We start from the raw sequence: 20197 nt of genomic DNA on the forward strand, positions 1-20197 counted from the left end.
GCAATCAGAGCCCTCCTAATGAATATTTATACCTGTTTGATTGCTCTTTTCTTGTCAAATCTTTCTTGTGGTTTCCTTCATTAATGATTAAGCCTGATGTATTCTGTGCTTCTCATATTTGATTGGGAAATAACTTCTTATCACATGAGAGTGTGGGGGGAGAGGAACCTCTTGCAGTTCTGAATCCTGATAATTTTGGTGAGGAAAGACCTTTATTCTCAATTTTGCCTTTGGTAAAATGTATCTGCCCAACCTCAAGTTCATTTCTTTGTTGTGCTCTTTCATCAGTCTAATCACAGAACATTTTAATACTTTTTTTTATTATTGATTTTATGTTGATTTATGTTACTCATTTCTAGTTTCTTTTTTAATCTGCTCAACTGTACAATGAAACAAAAAGATCCCCATTTGATCTTTTTGAAAACCTGAATCATATTCATAGGACCTCGAAAACAATGTTGAAAAACCAACCAAGCACATTACAAGGCTTTTCCCCCCGTAATAACCTCTTCCAGCAGATTTTGAAGAGCTATGAAAAAATGTGTTTTGTCATCACATGTCTGCAACAGATACGACATAAAAACACAGAGGCTGACATGATTTCATTCTGAATTTTAGAACACCCATTTGAATCCAGGTAGGAGTCAAATTTGGTGAAAATCATCTTAAAAGACGTTAAATTTACACCAACCAAAGACTGGATCTACATTATTGGATCCCCGTTGTCGCAGCCCTGGAAGTCTCCAAGGCCAGGCTGGAAGGGGCTTGGAGCCACCTGGTCCAGTGACAGTTGTCCCTTCCCATGGCAGGGTGTGGAACTGGATGGGCTTTAAGGTTCCTCCCATCCCAAACCGTTCCATGATTCCATGACCCTCTCCAGACTGCTCTGCCTCCTCTGTTTAATTAAGACTTCTAATCATTAGATATGTCTTGTGCAATTAAGGAATGGCCATTTGTGTACTTTTGGTAAACACCTAAAAGCAAACAGTAACATGTTGGCTCTCCATTAATTTTACTGGAAAAGGAGTAAAAGGTTTAAAGCCACCCAGGAGAAGTGAGGGTGGTGTAATTTATGTGTGTCCAAGGAGCACCAGTGGAGTAATTAATCTTTGTTGACTCCAGCAGGTGGAATTCTGAATTAAGGTTTTCTTTATGGCTTCCCTGCCTGCACATGCATGACCAGTCATTCCCAGGACATCACTAAAATCCTTCCTTCCTCTCCGTGACTCTGTGTGTCCCACCACAAAACTCCACTAAGTCTCCTAAAGCTACATTGGACAGACTTTGATGAGCTCCTTTTCCAGAAACACTTCCCAGAACACCTTAGGGAAAAGATTCTGGATTAAATCACACTGTTTGGCACAGAGATAGCAAAGTTTTAATGAGGAAAAATAAAAGGGAAACAGGAATTGAGTGATAAGTGCTCCTATCACTCAAAATCACACAACCAACAACCCTTTAAAGAAAGACTGGAAATCAAAAGGATTTGGGGGATTTTAATGTTCCGAGTGTCCCTTTTTGATGTGATCCCAGTGGAGGAGCTTTTCTGATGTGGTTTCCTGATGCTCTACTGTTCTCACACCCAGTCTGCCTCTCCCTTGTGTTGAGGTGGAGTTGAGGTTACTTTTAGCACTAAAAGTGGAGCAGGACTTTGATTTTTCTGCTTTAGCCCTTAAATCCTGCTTGTCACCACCCTCACAGCTGAAGTTCAGATCTGGCTGTTCCTGGGACAAGGAGGTCCAGTTGAAATCCTTACCCCTGGTCCACACATCCCTCATGGTTAAGCAGAGCTACCCATGCTCTTGGCAGCCCTGCAGCTCTTCCCACACCTCCCAAGTTCCCCAGTGTCTGGAAAGGCTGAGCCCCCAGCTCTAGCCCTAAATTCCTCTCTCCTGGGGATGCAGCCAGGAGCACCAGGCATAAATTTCCTCACTTTGGAGCCAGCCACACTTCTGGAGGTGAATCCTCCATGAGGGGCACAAATGTTGTGGGGTGGGGATGCAGCACTGCAGGAGGACTGGAATCTTCTGGGCTGTCCAGGCCCACATCCCAGGTCAGTCCCAGAGCTGATGGAAATCACTGTTGAAAGAAAACATAACAGGAGTCACTCATGGGGAGGACACAGACTTCGTTCTCCTCCTCCTCCTTCTTTTCCTCCCCCTCCAAGCCACAGTGAGATGATTTAATTTTGTAAGGAAATTTGAAAACCTTTATCTTACATTCTCCAACAGGGTTCCCAAGGCAGATCCCAGAGGAGAAGGAAGTCACAAGGTTATCCATGATGCAATGAGCATTTCTAGCACTTTTCACCTTCCTGGGGCTCTGGAGGAGGAGCCCCAGGACTGAGCACTGCCCACACACGGCTGTGGTGGAACCCACCTGCCTCTTCACCCTCCAGCAGAGTCTTGTAGGTTGTAATCTCAATATCCAGGGCCATCTTGGCATTCCACAGCTCCTGGGAATCCTGCAGCATCCATGCCAGCTCATCCTTGGCCTTCTGGAGCTCATCTTGCAGCTCACTGAGCCTGCCTGGGGGAGGCTGCTGTGCTGCTCAATGTCACCAGGTGATGTTTGCAAAAATGACACCTTCTGGGGGGGCGAGACATCCTGCCTTTTTGTATCTTCTTTCTCATCATTCCCAACTTTAAAAGAAAAAATCCTGCTTATTTTGAAAGTCTCAAACTGAGGGGGTATCAGGGCTTTTTTTTAGAAAAGCAAAATGTTTCCAAAATCAATAATCAATTATAAAATACTCCAGGAAGTCTGAACATTTCCCTGTACTGCCAGACGGGTTTGAGTTTAGTTTGGAGGATACCAGTACTCTGCCCTAACTGGAACTAATAATTAAGGTTTCCCATTGCTTCCCGTTATAAACTATATAATGAATTAGATGGTCTGGAAATTATACCAGTTTCTACAGGTGCTGAATTACTGGTGAGTCATAATTCTACCCATTTGCTGAGTGCTTTGAATCCATGTCAGAATCCAGAATTCCTGCTGAAGCAATTTCAGCAATTTTCTGAGAGCTGTAGCTAATCCCATGATCTAATTTGGTGCCATTAGCTCTTTGCAATAATCAAAAGGATCCAGCAGAAAATAGGCTGGGAGATAATCCTTCTTCCCTGCTTAACTCTGGGAAGAGCTTCCTTAGACCAATGGAGCCAGTGTGAGGCAACTCACTTTGATAAAGATGAAAGTAATTGTGGGATCATGGAATTGTTTGGGTGGGAAAGGGCAGTAAAGCTCATCCAGTCCCACCCCTGCCATGGGCAGGGACACCTCCCACTATCCCAGGTTGCTCCAAGCCCCATCCTACCTGGCCTTGGACACTTCCAGGGGTGGGGCAGCCACAGCTGCTCTGGCATATCCATTCCAAGACCTCATCACCCTCACAGGGAAGAATTTCTTCCTCAAGTCTAATCTAAATCCACCCTTCTCCAGTTTAAAACAATCACCCTTTGTCCTATTGCCACAGGCCCTACTAAGAAATTTGTCCCCATTTTTTTATAGATGCCACAAAGGTGTAGAAAACACAACTTGCAATGTGACACATAGGATCCAGATGTTAAATCCCACCCTTCCCACCTGATCCTTCACGTTTTCCAGGTCACACTGCCTCCTCTAGATCACAAAGCTCAGCTCTTTCATCTCTCGCTGGTGGGACGTCAGCTTCTTGAAGTGCCTCCGCTTTTCCTCCTCAAGCTCTTGGACCTGTTAGTAAGGAAGGAGAGAGCTGGGAGTTGATATTTGTGGCTTACATAGGAGCCTTGAGTCTCTGTCCAGAGTGAATTAAACTCAGTTTAGAGAATAAGATTTGTGGATCCTGAGAGTGCTAGCAGAAAATAGTCAATTCTCCTACAACTCCCCATTCCCAGCACACGCCATCACCTCTGTTCCAGGGGTGTTCTCCCAGCTTTGAGACTCACAGAGTTTATCAGAAGGGGAAATTAGATCCAGAAATCACTTATTGAAGACTGGAACCAAATCCCACCACTTTTGCACTGTTATTTCTGACAGTGAGAGTGTTAAGAAGCTGTCACCAGACCTACCCTGTTTCAGTACAATGCTTCCAACTGGGATTTGCTTTTCCAAGCTATACCCTCATGCCAGCTGTTGTCCATTTTCATGGTGACAGAGGCATCACAGGGACTTCTCTCCAGCTCACTTTTCCTAGAAGCTGTGCTAGGCAGCCCTAGGTCACCAGAGCATCCCTGTCCCTGGATTTCTTATCTCACACCCCAGTGGAATTAACGCCACCATGTAGAATCTGACCTGAGACACAGCCCAGGAGTTGAAACTGGGTTTGGTTTATTTTTTTCAAATCTCAAAATCCTCCTGACTGACATTCCCAAAAAGAGCCTGATCGGTTAATCTGGCCTAAATTCATATAGACAATGAGTGGATGGGAGGAAGAGCTGCCATGAGGAACAGTTGGGACAGGAGTGTCCCTACCTGAGCAGAAATACATTTCAGGAACTCCATCTCCAGTTTTAGGATTTCCACCTTTGCTTCCAGCTCTGCCTTGGTCAGACAGACACACTCCACATCCTGAAAGAGTTTCCAGACATTTAGGAGTCAAAATTATGCCTACCCAAGGATCTAAGGTAATTCCATTATATTTTTGGAGTAAGAAATTTTGTTTGAGAAACTCAGTTATCTCCTGACCAGCAACAGCTAAGGGGTTCCCCAGAATCCCAATATCCAGCATTGAAGAGTTCTTGCTGAAAATCTTCCATTGATCCCAATTCCTTACCTTCTCCAGCAATACCCAGTTGCTCTCAGCAGTAGCGCATCTGTGCACTTCCTGCTCCTATCTGGTGGGGAAGAGAGAAGACCAGTGAAGGGGTCATTCCAAGAATGGAATGACCACACTCTTTTGAGTGGATATTGAGAGGACAGAGTGTTTTGGATCTCATCCTTTTGGATCTCAACCTTTTGATCTCAAACTTTTGGATCTCAGGCTCTTGTATCTCAACATTTCAGGTGTCAGGTTTTTGGATCTCAGCCTTTTGGATCCCAGATTTTTGCACATCACCCTTTTGGATTTCAGCTGTTTGAGTCTTAGCCCTTTGAATCACAGCTTTTGTTATCTCAGTTTTTTGGAAGTCTATTGGTGCAGCCCAAGCCAAGAGTCCCCTTAGTGCAGCTGTTGGATCTCCTGCCCCAAGGGTAGTTTCTCCTCACTCACTGGCACCTGAACTCCTGCACGAACTCCTCAGAGTGGCTCAGCTTGGGCTGCACCTGGTCCTGTTCCCACTGCAGTGAGTCCAGCCACTGCCACCAGCAGCAGGCAATGCTGCCCAAGACAGCCTTGATGTCCCTCTGGGCTGGCAGCAGCTGCTTCCACAGGACATCCCATTGGGCAGCCAATGCCCTGTTCTGATGCTCTGGAAGTTTCCCCTGCACTCAGAGAGTAAAGCCACCTGTTCAGGTAGGCGTGTTGGGATGACTCCTACTGGGACCACAGGAGTCGGGGGTGGGGGGACACGAGGAATCTGCTCTTCTGGGTCAGAATCGCCAGGCTCATTGAGGAGGATGGGAGGAGAAAGGGGGTCAATGTGACCTTCCTAAACCTACAATCAAGTGGGAGGTGTCCCTGCCATGGAAAGGGATTGGAACTGGATGATCCTTGGGGTCCATCTCAACCCAAGCCATATATGGTGGGATTGTTGGGGTGTGGTGCATGGGGCCAGGAGCTGGACTCAATGATCCTCATGGGTTGAGCCTTCCAGCTTAGCATATTCTGTAGTTCCATGATTCCATGAATCCTAGAGCAAGGGGAGCCTGCTGCTCATCCCTTCTCCAAGGAAGCCCTGGACAGCACAGCCTTTGTGGTAGCTAACAAAACCCAAAGTTTTAAATAAATCTGCATCAATGGGCTGAAAGTGGAAACCCTCATTCATGAACAGGAGACCATGGAAGAAAGAAGCCAACAGTGCCAAAAGCCCTGCTGGACGCTTTGGAGGAACAGCCCCCTCCCACTATTAATAATAAAACCAGATGCAGTTCATCAAAGTATTTTAAAGTATAAATCAGATTAAAAAAACATAACATGCTCTACCTGTGGTCATGGCACTGGGGTCATACATACCAAAACCAGCTCAAGGCTCGTGAACTGCAGTGGAGAGGAAGAGATACCAAAGTCTGGAATGCCAAAGTCTTCTCTCAACTCTCACTTTGTCAATCAGAGGCAAATTGGCTGTGGAGGCCCTTCAGCTGCTCCCTCCCCTGCTTTCAGATCCACTGGATTTCAGGGTTGGCCTTCACATCCAGAGGCTGCAGGAGGTCCCTGTTGACCTGCACGAGGTGAGCACCTCCACATTTGCTGACCAACCCACAGGTGCCCCAGCACCCCTGACCTCCCCAGAGCCCAGAACAAACCCATTTCCATCCCTTTTTGTTTTGGAGTCTCTGGCCATGGCTCCAGGTTCCATAGTCTCTCCCAAAGAATGCCAGGAGGCAGAAGTGCTGCTTCAGCCAAGGGTCAACCCACTAGAAGCAGAGGATGGTGAAAAGAATATTCTCCCATGGGAAGCTCACCCAGCTGACAGCTGCTGGCTCATGCTGGAAGGATGTCCTCACCATGGAGGAGAGGACACAACCCAGAAGGATCCCTTTGCCCGGACATGTCTGTGCTCCTCCTTTACACACATATCAGGAGTGGAGCTTGCTTGATGAAAAGGAATAATTTGGAGTTTTCCTGGGGTTTGCAGTACCTGGTAGAAATTAGGAAGTTTCAATATACAATACAAGTGAACATTTGAGAAATCCAGTGGAATTTCTCTAGGTGTAAATGCAGTCAGCTTGGATTCTTTTATTGAGTTAGCTTGTTCTCCTTCCTTACAGTGAATACAAGCTAGGAAATGGCCTGGAGAGTGTTTCTTTCTTCCAAGGACAGTTTCCTCTGCCATGAAGATAAGGTAGGAGAGCTGAGGGTGTTAGCCTGGGGAACAGAAGGCCCCAGGGAGGCCCTGGAGCCCCTTCCAGTGCCTAAAGGGGCTCCAGGAGAGCTGGAGAGGGACTGGGGACAAGGGATGGAGGGACAGGACACAGGGAATGGCTTCTCACTGCCAGGGGGCAGGGATAGGGGGGATATTGGGAACGAATTCCTCCCTGTGAGGATGGGGAGGCCCTGGGATGGATTTCCCAGAGTAGCTGTGGCTGCCCCCTCCCTGGCAGTGCCCAAGGCCAAATTGGATGGGGCTTGGAGCACCCTGGAAGTAAAAGATGTCCCTGCCCATGGCAGGGGTGGAACTGGACAAGTTTTAAGTTCCCTTCCAACCCAATCCATGATTCTGTGATTCTTGTTAAGTCTTTGGCTTTGATTGTGTAGAACAGCTGGAGAACAAGACTCACTTGGAGAAGACAATAAAAAGCTTTGAAACTAGGAGGCTCTATCCCAAGTCTGTTATTTGGATGCTGGTTAATTATTTAATTGAGAGCAGTGCTAAGCTGGTTGTGGTGCGTTATTTTGCAGGATACAGGTTAAAGCAACCTGTATCCTGCAAAATTCCTTATTAATCCATCTGCTACTCCTTGTCACTCTCCTTTATATGGGAGCTTGTAATTAAAACCCTCTGGATAGCTCAAGGCAAATAAAAAGGGATTTATTGGAGTGTCTTGACAAGTGGAGAAGAAAAGGCTGAGAAGTTTCACAGAGTTGCTGAGAGCCCGAGAGGTGGAGCCAAGATTCCATCTTTCTGCTCGTGCCTTCCTGCCAAAGTCTCTTTCAAAACACAAAGTAGTGAAGGTTTCATTTCAGATCAACAAGAAGAAATCACTTTCCTCTACTGCTTCACCAGTTCAATCCTGAACTTTTTCAATAGGCTCAAACCTTGGTCAGTGTTTTTGTGGCCATTAAACTTTTAAGCATTTCAAATCACCAAGAAATGGGATAATATTTCCCCTGCTAATTTCTCGCCTTGGTTTTTCAGGAATTTTTAAATTTTTAAATTATTTTTTCAGTTCCTGGGCTTGTCAAAGAGGTTTTCACAAGAAAGCTGATGAAAAACCAATCTGGTTACCAGGAACCTTGCTGGAATTCTGTTTCCGAGAGCAGCTGATGCCAAAGGTTTCCCTGTACCTCATTATTTGCAAATGTTCTGTTCTGGAACACTTTGCCCTCAGCCCAGCAAGGGAGATAATTGATAGGCTGAGGCAGCTGGAAAGACAAGCAGCTTAATTAGGGGTTCTTGACAGCGCTATCAATTACACCCACACAGGGCAGCAATTGAAGTCTGGATGTTTAATTTAAACAGAGGCAGCGTCCATGGCATTCCCTGCTGGAAGAGCAGGATTGGAGCCCATGGGAGGACTTTTGGCCTGGAGCTGCTCTGATTCAGCTTCATTTTGTGCCTCCAGCTTGTCTCTCCTTGGGCTCTGCTGAATCCCCCTCCCGGTACTCCTGAGGTACCCCAAGGGCCCTGAGCAGGGTTCTCACAGCACCTGCCTTGAAAATGTGGAGCTTTTCAAACAAAGGAGTTCACATAGAGTCTTTATTTCCTTCCTGTGGCCAGAGCCAACAGGTTCATGGCTGGGTCCAGGCTGTCCTCCAAGAATAAATTGCAAAAGGTCGTGGATGGTTTAATTGAGTTTTCTTCTACTTTTCTAAGCCAAACTTTTGAATTTGAGTTTTCACAGCCCTGGATGTCACAAAAGATTCATCCATTGGATCACCCTCTCTTCTGGCTCCCAGCCCACTTGACCCCTAATGACCCTGAGTCCCCAGAGGTACCTGGGGCCATCTGATGCCACCCTTGGGCTGTAGCTTACAGGGCCACAACATCAACTCTGCCTCCCTCTCCCAGCTCTACCCCATCCCACACAAATTGCTGTAGGAGACAAAATATTTATGCCTCATTTGACAGCCGAAGCTCCCCAGATTTGAGGCACACCAGGCCTTATCCACTTCTCCCACCCAGCTGGTGGAACTTGGTGTATCTGTGCCAGAGCAGTCACCTTTCTGCAGCTCCCTCCCATGACAGGGAGGGTTGGATGTGGCCTGTGTACCAGGGTAATCACAGCTCACCAGTGCTCTTCTAATCACCAGGAATTTTGGAAAGAGGCCCAGCAATGAGCCCCACAATTTTGATGGTGCTACAATACAGCCATGACTAATTTCACGGCTTTTTGCCAAAGTAAATCAGGAGGGAATGTCTTGTTCTGGTCACATCTGCACAGCAAAGATGTAAAAAACTCCACCAGTCAGACTGGGAGAACTGGGGCAAAGACCAGCTCCATTTTAGCACAGCACAACCTTTTCCTCCCACTAGATGGTGGTATCTCGTGCATTTGGGCCCCTGCTCGGGTCCCTGCGGGTGCCCCGAGCATCCTGGAGAATCCTGGAGCACCCAGAGTGCTGTGAGGATGGGGAAGGGTCTGGAGAGGCCACACAAGGAGCAGCTGAGGGTTGGTTTGTCTGGCTGGAGGAGTCTGGGGGGAGACTCACTGGGGGCTGCAGCTTCATCCCAAGGGACAGCTCCAACCTCTGCTCTGGGGACCCGGAACAGGACCCAGGCAATGGCTGGAGCTGTGCCAGGGGAGCTTTAGGTTGGATATCAGGAAAAGGTTCTTCCCCAGGGAATGGTAGAACACTGCCCAGACTCCCCAGGGAATGGACATGGCCCGGAGGCTGCCAGAGCTTCAGGAACATTTGGACAATGCTCTCAGGAGGTAGGATTTTGTAATTAGTGGGACTTTTGGGATGTTGGTGCAGGGCCAGGAGCTGGACTCAAAGGTCCTTGTGGGTCCCTTCCAGCTCAGGATATTCCACAGTTCTGTGATTCCATGGGATGAGCCAGTTCCCTGGAAACACTCAGGAACCTTCCAGGACGCCACAAGCAAGAGGTTGTTACAGCAGTGGGGGATAATATTTAGGACAGCACTTGGACAACAAGGTCCTCAATCCATGGAAGCTGACATTGCCCATGGACTCTGAGGCTGACTCAGCCTGGGATGTTCTGTACAACACGTGTGAGCCTCTGGCATAAAACCAGCAACGAGACAGAGTCACCACCAGCTCCAAAGAGAACTGACCTTCCTCCAGTGCCTCCCTTCTCCCTGTCCTCCCCCCATTCCCGAGATCCTGCTCATCCACCAGCACTCCCAGAGGCTCCTGCTCTGCCTGGGCACAGGGTGTCAGCAAACTCCTTCTCTCGGCATTGACAGCTCCGTGGTGATGGAAAACACACACCAAGACATCAGCCAGGGCCCCCTCTTCTTCTCATGGCTTCAGCTCAGCCCCTGAACGCCAAAACTCGAGATGTCTGCAGCCTTGTGGAGTAAATCTCGTGACATTTTCACGGGTGATCTCAAATTGGCATTTGAAACAGAGGCTGGACTTGGATGATCCTTGTGGGTCCCACCCAGCTCAGGATATATTCTGCTGTTCTATGAACTTCGGGATGAGCTAATGAGGAGCCAGCAGTTGAAAACATCAACTTTGCATCTTTTTTTGATGCCTTCCACACATTTTTTGATGCTTTCCACACATTTGAATACACTTTGGCACTGGAAAGAAAATAATCTGGTTGGTCACCGCTGCTCAAATCTGAATAGTCCAAAGAACTGAATCTCAGCCTTCATCTTAAATTTCTGTGGTCCATAGACCTAAATGCTGGTGTTGGTCTTTAATTTGTCTGGTCTGAAAACCTGGAATTTGTGCTTGGCCTTAGATCTCTGTGGTCCAAACCCCTGGGATTTAGCCTTGGTCTTAAATTTTTGTGGTCCAAACACCTTAAATTTGACCTTGATCTCAAACTTGTGTGGTCCAAAGACCTGAATGTTGGTGTTGGTCTTAAGTTTTTGTGGTCCCAAGACCTAAAACTTGATCTTGAATTTAAACTTGTGTCTAAACCCCAGAAATTTGGTCTTATTATTAAATTCATGTGGTCCAAAGACCTAAAATTTGGCATTGGTCTTAAATCCGTGTGGTCCAAAGTCCTAAAGTGGGCCAGATGCTCTTCCTTGCAGAACCAGCAGGAGGAAAAGCTCACGGAGGAAAGGAACCACCATAAATATTAAAAAATATGGTATTTTTAGGCAACTCAAATGCCAGATGAGATTTTGCCCTCTGACTCCAACAGGTATAATTGGATATGGAAGGAGGTGCTGGAACACGTCTCCAGAAACTAGGCAGCCCTTGATGGCTCCGCTGATGAGCAGAACAGGCTTGGATATTCCCTCCCAAGCCTTCCCTGCAGTACCTGGGACACTCCCAGCGTGTAAACAGCACAGAACCCCCTCGAGGGTTCCCAGCTGCTGCTCTCAGTTCTCCTCGGAACCTCAAAAGTCTGGCGGCACCTGGAGCAGAGGCTGTGTCTGATCCCCAGCAGGTGACTCATCCCCTCCAAGGCAAAGGCATGAATAGGATGCTGCAATTCCTCCAGAAGTGCTCATTTCTTACCCATTTTCTTCCTTTTTGTCCTTTCACACTAAAAAGGGGATCAGTAAAAAACACTCAGGCCTGATCACAGCACTCATATTTTTACTATTAATAAAATATTTTTACTATTAATCAGATATTTCTATCATAATTCCAATTTTTTTTACTAAGCAAATTTTTTTTGTTGGCAATCCAATGTTCTAATTATTAATCTGATACATTTATTGTTAGTCTAATATTAATCAAATATTTAATCCATAATCTAATATTTACATTATTAATCAGATAATTATATTATTGATAGGATAATTATATTAGTCCATTTTTTTTACATTCAATACTTTTATTATATATTATATTATATTCAATATTTTTATTATCATACATCTTTATTATCAATAAAATTTTTTCAATACTCATTTTCATTGTCAATATAATATTGTATTATTAATCAGATAATTTTAAATTAATTATATACTTGTATCATCAATCCTTTTTAATAATAATCCGATAGTTTTATTAGTTATGAATTTTTATTTCTTCTGATTAGAGATGAGAAACACCCTAGCTGCACAATTAATTTATCTGTAAAACTAAAGCCCTATAACCATCCAGACTGTGTGGAATTAGTCCATTTTTTATCCTAAAAGATGAAGTTTTGCCTGAATTAAAGCCTAATCCCTTGGATTAAAAACAGAATTGTGATGATGCAGAGTGGCTTTTCATTTAGATCCTGAGGTTTCACCTGGATCATGAAGCCTCTTGAGAGCCATGAAAGTGAGGCCAGGTGAGAGCCAGGTGAGACCCAGTTTTGAACTACAACATCTGGGGCTCCCTCATGCAGATTCCAAAGTGCCTCCAGACTTTGCTGCGAGCTTGGTTTAGCCCTTTGTGGCTCCACATGGAATCATGGAATGCATTGGTGTTGGGGGTTGGGTTTTTTCTTGTTCTTTCCTTACTACTGGTGGAATTTCTTCCCATTAAGCTGCTAAGAAGCACCGATGGCTGGGCTCTTGAGATGGGGAGAAGGAACTCCCCTGGTTTTTGGGAGTTTGTCTGGGGCGAAGGGAGCAGAGATACCATGAGAATGGGGGCAGGTAAAAAAAGACAGGGTTGGGGCAGCCACTCTCTCGCTGCTGGTCTTCGTGGGAGGATGGTTGGACCTGCAGCTTGAGGAAGGGAGTTCACTGCCACCACCATAACCCAGCGGGGAACCCTTCTCCTGCTGCTCGGCCCCTGTGGCATTCACATTCTCTGAACACGATTCCTTCACCCAGGGCTTTTTCTCCTGGTAAGCTGAAAGGCTGCAAGAGGCCTCAGAGAAAAGAAAACCAATTCTTATCTCATTTGCTTCTCCTGTATTGTGCTCATATGGAATGTGTTTGGAGATTGTTTACCGAAGGTCATTGCTTGACTGGATGCCAGTGTGAGTTGTTTTGACTCATTGGCCAATCAGAGCCAAGCTGTGTCAAGACTCTGGAAAGAGTCACAAGTTTTCATTATTATCTTTTTAGCATTCAGTAAGTATTTTTTCTGTATTCTTTAGTATAGTATAGTATTCTTTAATATTATATAGTACAATAAAGTAATAAATTAGCCTTCTGATAAAATGGAGTCCTCCTCCTCATTCCTTCCTTCATCAGTTGAAAAGGGCAGGAGATCTTTCTCCTTTTTAATGCCTTTATTAAAAATCAGCTTGGGTGGGGAGAACCAATGGGTCGGGCTCACACCCCTGCTGCTCCCAGGAGTGGCATGGAGGGAGAGGAAGAGTGCAGCTGTGTCTGCTGATATGCAGGCAGAGCTGGGGGTTCCATCCTCACGAGAGCACCAGGAGATTCCTCGGTTTTTCAGTTTGACATTCGAGGTCCTCTTTCTAGCCGACATCTTTTTAGGTTAGGGTGAGGGGTAAAAAGGGTCTTAGCGAACACGTTCCTCACGTCTAGACATCACTCTGATCTCTTAATTCTGTGGTGGCTCGTTGTTTTTAGGGGTTTTTCCTGCTAGATTTGGCGAGGGGTTTCCTCATTTGCATGCCAACCCTGATGTCACCTCCTCCTCACAGTCCCGAGTGCCATCGTCCAGGAAGCAGCAGGGTGATACTCGACAAAAGGGGATTTCTAACCATCAAGAACAGGTAATTAAAGGAAAACTATTAACAACAGGGGATTACAACATGAAATTATTAACAACAAATAGTTAGAACTCCAACTTGGCAGCAATTGGTTTAACTTGTGAACTCTGCAACCTTTAAAAAATTGACAACTTTTCTACTCATAATATCAGTGGCCCTGCATTTACAACAGGCCCTGTATGCCCCTGCCTTGCCAGGGCATCCCGCAGGTTACAGCTATTGTTGTGGAGTTTTGATACATCTCATCCACTGCACTGGGATTTCTGCTCATCCCTGCCGTTGCATCCTGCTGCTCCTGAGAGTCCTGCTGGGGCACAGGGATCGGCTGCCCCGGGGTTTGTGGATCAAAGCCTCTCCTCCGTGCCTCCCCGTCTGGGCCCAGCCGCCATTGCTGCGTGCTCCCCGCGCCGCCCCACAGCGCCCCCTGCAGCCACGGAGGGATCACTGCACCTGCCCCGCCCACCGGGAGCCAGCAGCGCCCCTGCTGGCTGTGCCCGGAACTGCACCAAATGGAAAGTGCCTGTCCTGGTTTAGGGCAAATTTGGGAGAAAACCGCCAAAGGGGCCCCTCCAGAAAGCAAACCCACACAGCCCCTCCCCGCAACCAGGTCGGGAAAGATTCCTCGGAGAGAAGTGGAAAGAACCTGTTTATTTAACAGGCAAAACATCCCCAACACACAAAATTAACAATACCAGATGACACCACTCTTTCACCATTCTGAAAAAGATTACAAATTCAGAAAGTCTCTCTTGGGGGTGGTCGCTCTGTTATCAGTCCCTCTGACACTGGGGGTAGCTGCTGCAGGCCGCAAGGTGCAAACTCTCGGTGTTTCCCAGGTCCCAGTCTGGAGCAGGTTTGAGTGGGTTCAAAAAAGGGAAAGGAGAAACAGTCCAGGGAAAATTTGGACTGCTTAGCTAAACTAACTAATGAGCAGAAGCAAAAAGCAAGAGCAAAGCAGGAGCAAAGCTGAAGCAAGAGCAAAGGGAAAAGCAAAGCAAAAAGCAAAAGCAGCACCAGGTACTGCCCTGTCTGTGTGTCCCACCAGCCGTGGGGGAGCGGCTGATAGCAAAACCAAAACAAAACATTCACTCTTCAGAGCCAGTCTTGAAGGCACAGAACATGATATCCAGCATGAACAGAACACAGGAATGGGGATACAAGCATCAGAACGTCATGACAGGACAGTGCCACAGCCCAAAGGCTGGGACTGGGTTTGGGTTCTGTTTGGTGTTGGTGCCGGAGTGGTTGTTGTTTGTTTGCTTTATTATACACACCTGTATAATAAAGAACTGTAGCATGTATCTCATGAACTCTCTCCTTTTGGTCAATCCCCAAGCACTCAGCCCTGGAAACATTAACAACTTACCATAGTTAGCCCTCCCAAAGGGAAAAACAGACTCCCCCATGGAGTTGGTGTGGCAACTTCCTCTGGTTTCTCCCTCCTTTGTCACTGGCTTGGCGTCCCTGGTGGCCATCTCCCTTCCCCTGGAGGCCAGTCCCCTCTGACCAGCCCTTAGCTCTGCCCCCTACCCCTTCCCCTTTATAAGATGACTGCTCCACGTGGTTTATCCTCCCTTCCCGGGTTTGTCCTTCAGCGACTGTGTTGCCCTGCTGGAATAAAACCTTGCAAAAGAGCCTTTCTTGCCTCTATCACTGAGCCAGCCCCAGTGAGTGTTGAATGGAGGTTTGACTGCGTTGCCTGAATGTTCACTCAGCTTGCTTTTTGATAGGAGAGGCTTGCTGGGGACAGGGGATAGGCAGCAGCACCTACCATTCTAACACCCGCATTTTTAAAGAATTGTTATTCCTACTCTCTTATCTTTGCCTGAGAGCCCCCTAATTTCAAAATTATAATAATTCGGAGGGAGGGGGTTTACATTCTCCATTCCAAGGGAGGCTTTTCTGCCTTCCCTTGCAGACACCTGTCTTGTAAATCAAGACAATTGGGATGGGAGGGACCTTAAAGCTCATCCTGTTCCACTCCCTGCCATGGGCAAGGACATCTTCCATTATCCCAGGCTGCTCCAAGCCCCATCCAACCTGGCTCTGGACACTTCCAAGGATGGGGAATCCTTCGGTAAATCCATTCCAGGGCCTCACCACCCTCACAGGGAAGAACTTCTTCCCAATGTCCCACCTAACCCTCCCCTCTTCTGTCCTCTAACCCACCCCTTGTCCCATCACTTCTTTCCAAGTCCCTCTCCAGCTCTCTTGGAGCCCCCAGTGAAGGAAAATGACCATTAAAGATCACTTCCTATCAAAATAGTTCCATAATTCCATTGCATGCTGTGGTTGTTTTTGTGGCACCGCAGTCCTTTGCAAAAGGGTCTCCACAGTATTTCCCAGAAATCTGGGTCTCTCCCCGTCACCCTCCTGCCCCTCCCAGGACTCTTCACAGTTGGAATTCTCTCCAAAAGAGAGGATCCTCCTTCCCTCCAGATGGGGAAAGGACATGATGTATTCCCAATGGGATTGGGACACTCCACTAGTCTTAGTGGAGTGTTGCTAAACAAGGGTGACATTATTAAATTGAGCTTCTTGAACAAACTTTTGACATAAAATCAGCTGCTCTGTGCTTTGTCAGAACTTTTGATTGGACTTTAAGGAGGTTCTGGGAGAAATTTAGGGAATATCTTGCTTCCTGTTATAAAAACCACCACTGAATAAGATCACCTATCCTGACTTGGAAGTGGCACACAACAATCATCAAGACCCTGCACAGGACAGCCCCAAAATCAGATCTGGCCAAGAAATGTTTCCTCAGGTACACCCCATCTCACCTTAACTCGGGACTACAGGGGAAAACTGAACCAAAAGTGAGATGAGACTTTGTTATTCCCAGACTTTCTGCTCCTTTCTTCATCTGCAGCTGCAGTGACAAAAAAAAAGCTATGCAGAGGATCTGCCCCCAGGTTATTTAATGAGTGACTCCTGGAGGGAATGATGGATCTGAGGTGTAGCCATGAGTCCTGGCTGACTGGCCAGACCAGACATAAAGGACTTGGCCCTAAACCCTATTTTTACAGCAGACAATCTGCATTTGTCATTCTTTTCCAGCCACTTTCTTCCACTTTTTAACTTTTTCCAGAAACTTTTTTCTGTGGTTGGATCAGATTTCCATTAGTTCATTTATATAGAAAGTTCTATCAAATGTCTCATCAGAGACATCAGAGTCCTGCCCTCCCCAAGACCAAAACAAACACATCAGACAGGGTTTCAAGCTTTTAGTTGCCAAAGATAAAAGTTCCACACAGCCTGAGATTAAAAGCCCTGAGAAAGCCCAAGGAAGGGACACCATCACAATATCAGCATCCAGCAGAGGAGTGGGATCCCTAGAAAGTCCAGGGATGGTTGTGCAGGGAGAGCTCAGGATGATGCACAGCACGTCCAGACCAGTGGTGACAGCAGGAAAGTCCCATTGCCCCCGACAATGAGGGGGGACAACTTCATCCTGTTCCACTGGTGAGATTTTCCATCCAAGTTTTACTTGTGGGCAGCATCTCCAGGGGAACCTGAGCTGCTTCCATAGCCAGACCAGTAACCTAGGCTTGGAGAAGACCACTCTGCTCCTGACAGGCATTCCTCAGTCTTATCTCTGCAGCTGGGTGTCTCATATTCACAGGTCCCTCCCCCATAACAACTGTCCCCTCCAGAGCAATCCCAACCTCCTTCCCCCCCACTGCCAGGGCTGCAAGTACCAGCAGAGCTCGATCCCCAAACTCCAGAGGAGCTTCCTCCTCCAGAGATTGATCCTCTCCTGCCTGAGCTTCCTCCTCCATACCCTGAAACTCCACCACACCCAGATACTCCCCCATATCCTGACCCTCCTCCATACCCTGAGCCCCCTTCGCCTCCACCAGTGCAGCCGCCACTGCCATAAGTGGATCCACCATAGCCTGAGCTTCCTCCTCCTTCCCCACCACCAGACATGGAGCCTCTCCTAACAGAGCTTCCTCCTCCATACCCTGAGCCTCCTTCTCCCCCACAGATGGACCCACCACTGCCATAGCTGGATCCTCCATGACCTGAACTTCCTCCGCCTCCAGACATGGAGCCTCTCCTGCCAGAACTGCTCCAACCTCCAGAGCTCATTCCCCCACTGTAGGGGCTGCAGCTGCCAGAGCCTGATCCATATCCACCAGAGCCGTGACCTCCAGACATGGAGCCTCTCCTGTCTGACCCTCCTCCATACCCTGAGCCTCCTCCTCCACCAATGCACCCAGAGCTTGATCCTCCACTGCCTGAGCTTCCTCCATACCCAGAGCTAATTCCTCCTCCAGAACTGCTCCCACCACTGCCAGAGCCCAATCCCAACCCACCAGAGCTGTGACCACCTCCAGACATGGAGCCTCTCCTGCCAGAGCCACTCCAGCTTCCAGAGCTCATTCCCCCACTGTGGGGGCTGCAGCTGCCAGAGCCTGATCCATATCCACCAGAGCTGTGACCACCTCCAGACATGGAGCCTCTCCTGCCTGAGCTTCCTCCTCCATACCCTGAGCTCCCTCCATACCCTGAGCCCCCTTCTCCTCCACCAGTGCAGCCACTGCTGCCATAAGTGGATCTGCCATAGCCTGAGCTTCCTCCTCCTTCCCCACCACCAGACATGGAGCCTCTCCTAACAGAGCTTCCTCCTCCATACCCTGAGCCCCCTTCTCCTCCACCAATGCAGCCAGAGCTTGATCCTCCACTGCCTGAACTTCCTCCATACCCAGAGCTAATTCCTCCTCCAGAACTGCTCCCACCACTGCCAGAGCCTGATCCATATCCACCAGAGCTGTGACCACCTCCAGACATGGAGCTTCCCCTGCCAGAGCCACCTCCATATCCTGAGCTCCCTCCATACCCTGAACCCCCTTCTCCTCCACCAATGCACCCACCACTGCCATAACTGGATCCTCCGTGACCTGAACTTCCTCCTTCTCCGGACATGGAGCCTCTCCTGCCAGAACTGCTCCAACCTCCAGAGCTCATTCCCCCACTGTGGGGGCTGCAGCTGCCACTGCCAGAGCCTGATCCATATCCACCAGAGCTGTGACCACCTCTAGACATGGAGCCTCTCCTGCCTGAGCTTCCTCCATACCCTGAGCCCCCTTCTCCTCCACCAATGCACCCACCACTGCCATAGCTGGATCCTCCATGACCTGAGCTTCCTCCTTCTCCAGACATGGAGCCTCTCCTGCCAGAGCCACTCCAGCTTCCGGAGCTCATTCCCCCACTGTGGGGGCTGCAGCTGCCACTGCCAGAGCCTGATCCATATCCACCAGAGCTGTGACCACCTCCAGACATGGAGCCTCTCCTGCCAGAGCCTCCATATCCTGAGCTCCCTCCATACCCTGAGCCCCCTTCTCCTCCACCAATGCACCCACCACTGCCATAGCTGGATCCTCCATGACTTGAGCTTCCTCCACCTCCAGACATGGAGCTTCTCCTGCCAGAACTGCTCCAACCTTCAGAGCTCATTCCCCCACTGTGGGGGCTGCAGCTGCCAGAGCCTGATCCATATCCACCAGAGCTGTGACCACCTCCAGACATGGAGCCTCTCCTGCCTGAGCTTCCTCCTCCATACCCTGAGCTCCCTCCGTACCCTGAGCCCCCTTCTCCTCCACCAGTGCAGCCGCCACTGCCATAAGTGGATCCACCATAGCCTGAGCTTCCTCCTCCTTCCCCACCACCAGACATGGAGCCTCTCCTAACAGAGCTTCCTCCTCCATACCCTGAGCCTCCTTCTCCCCCACAGATGGACCCACCACTGCCATAGCTGGATCCTCCATGACCTGAACTTCCTCCGCCTCCAGACATGGAGCCTCTCCTGCCAGAGCCACTCCAGCTTCCAGAGCTCATTCCCCCACTGTGGGTGCTGCAGCTGCCAGAGCCTGATCCATATCCACCAGAGCTGTGACCACCTCCAGACATGGAGCCTCTCCTGCCTGAGCTTCCTCCTCCATACCCTGAGCTCCCTCCATACCCTGAGCCCCCTTCTCCTCCACCAGTGCAGCCACTGCTGCCATAAGTGGATCTGCCATAGCCTGAGCTTCCTCCTCCTTCCCCACCACCAGACATGGAGCCTCTCCTAACAGAGCTTCCTCCTCCATACCCTGAGCCCCCTTCTCCTCCACCAATGCAGCCAGAGCTTGATCCTCCACTGCCTGAACTTCCTCCATACCCAGAGCTAATTCCTCCTCCAGAACTGCTCCCACCACTGCCAGAGCCTGATCCATATCCACCAGAGCTGTGACCACCTCCAGACATGGAGCTTCCCCTGCCAGAGCCACCTCCATATCCTGAGCTCCCTCCATACCCTGAACCCCCTTCTCCTCCACCAATGCACCCACCACTGCCATAACTGGATCCTCCGTGACCTGAACTTCCTCCTTCTCCAGACATGGAGCCTCTCCTGCCAGAGCCACTCCAGCTTCCGGAGCTCATTCCCCCACTGTGGGGGCTGCAGCTGCCAGAGCCTGATCCATATCCACCAGAGCTGTGACCACCTCCAGACATGGAGCCTCTCCTGCCTGAGCTTCCTCCTCCATACCCTGAGCCCCCTTCTCCTCCACCAATGCACCCACCACTGCCATAACTGGATCCCCCATGACCTGAGCTTTCTCCTTCTCCAGACATGGAGCCTCTCCTGCCAGAACTGCTCCAACCTCCAGAGCTCATTCCCCCACTGTGGGGGCTGCAGC

At 48.7% G+C, this 20197-nt stretch overlaps 1 pseudogene; it reads right to left on the minus strand.

Moving 5' to 3' along the window:
• Positions 1–552: 552 nt before the first annotated feature.
• Positions 553–19855, minus strand: LOC136567828 (keratin, type II cytoskeletal 71-like; annotated as a pseudogene).
• Between the last annotated feature and the right edge of the window lie 342 nt (positions 19856–20197).

Source organism: Molothrus aeneus, chromosome 30 (assembly GCF_037042795.1).
Source record: "Molothrus aeneus isolate 106 chromosome 30, BPBGC_Maene_1.0, whole genome shotgun sequence".
Lineage (NCBI taxonomy): Eukaryota > Metazoa > Chordata > Aves > Passeriformes > Icteridae > Molothrus > Molothrus aeneus.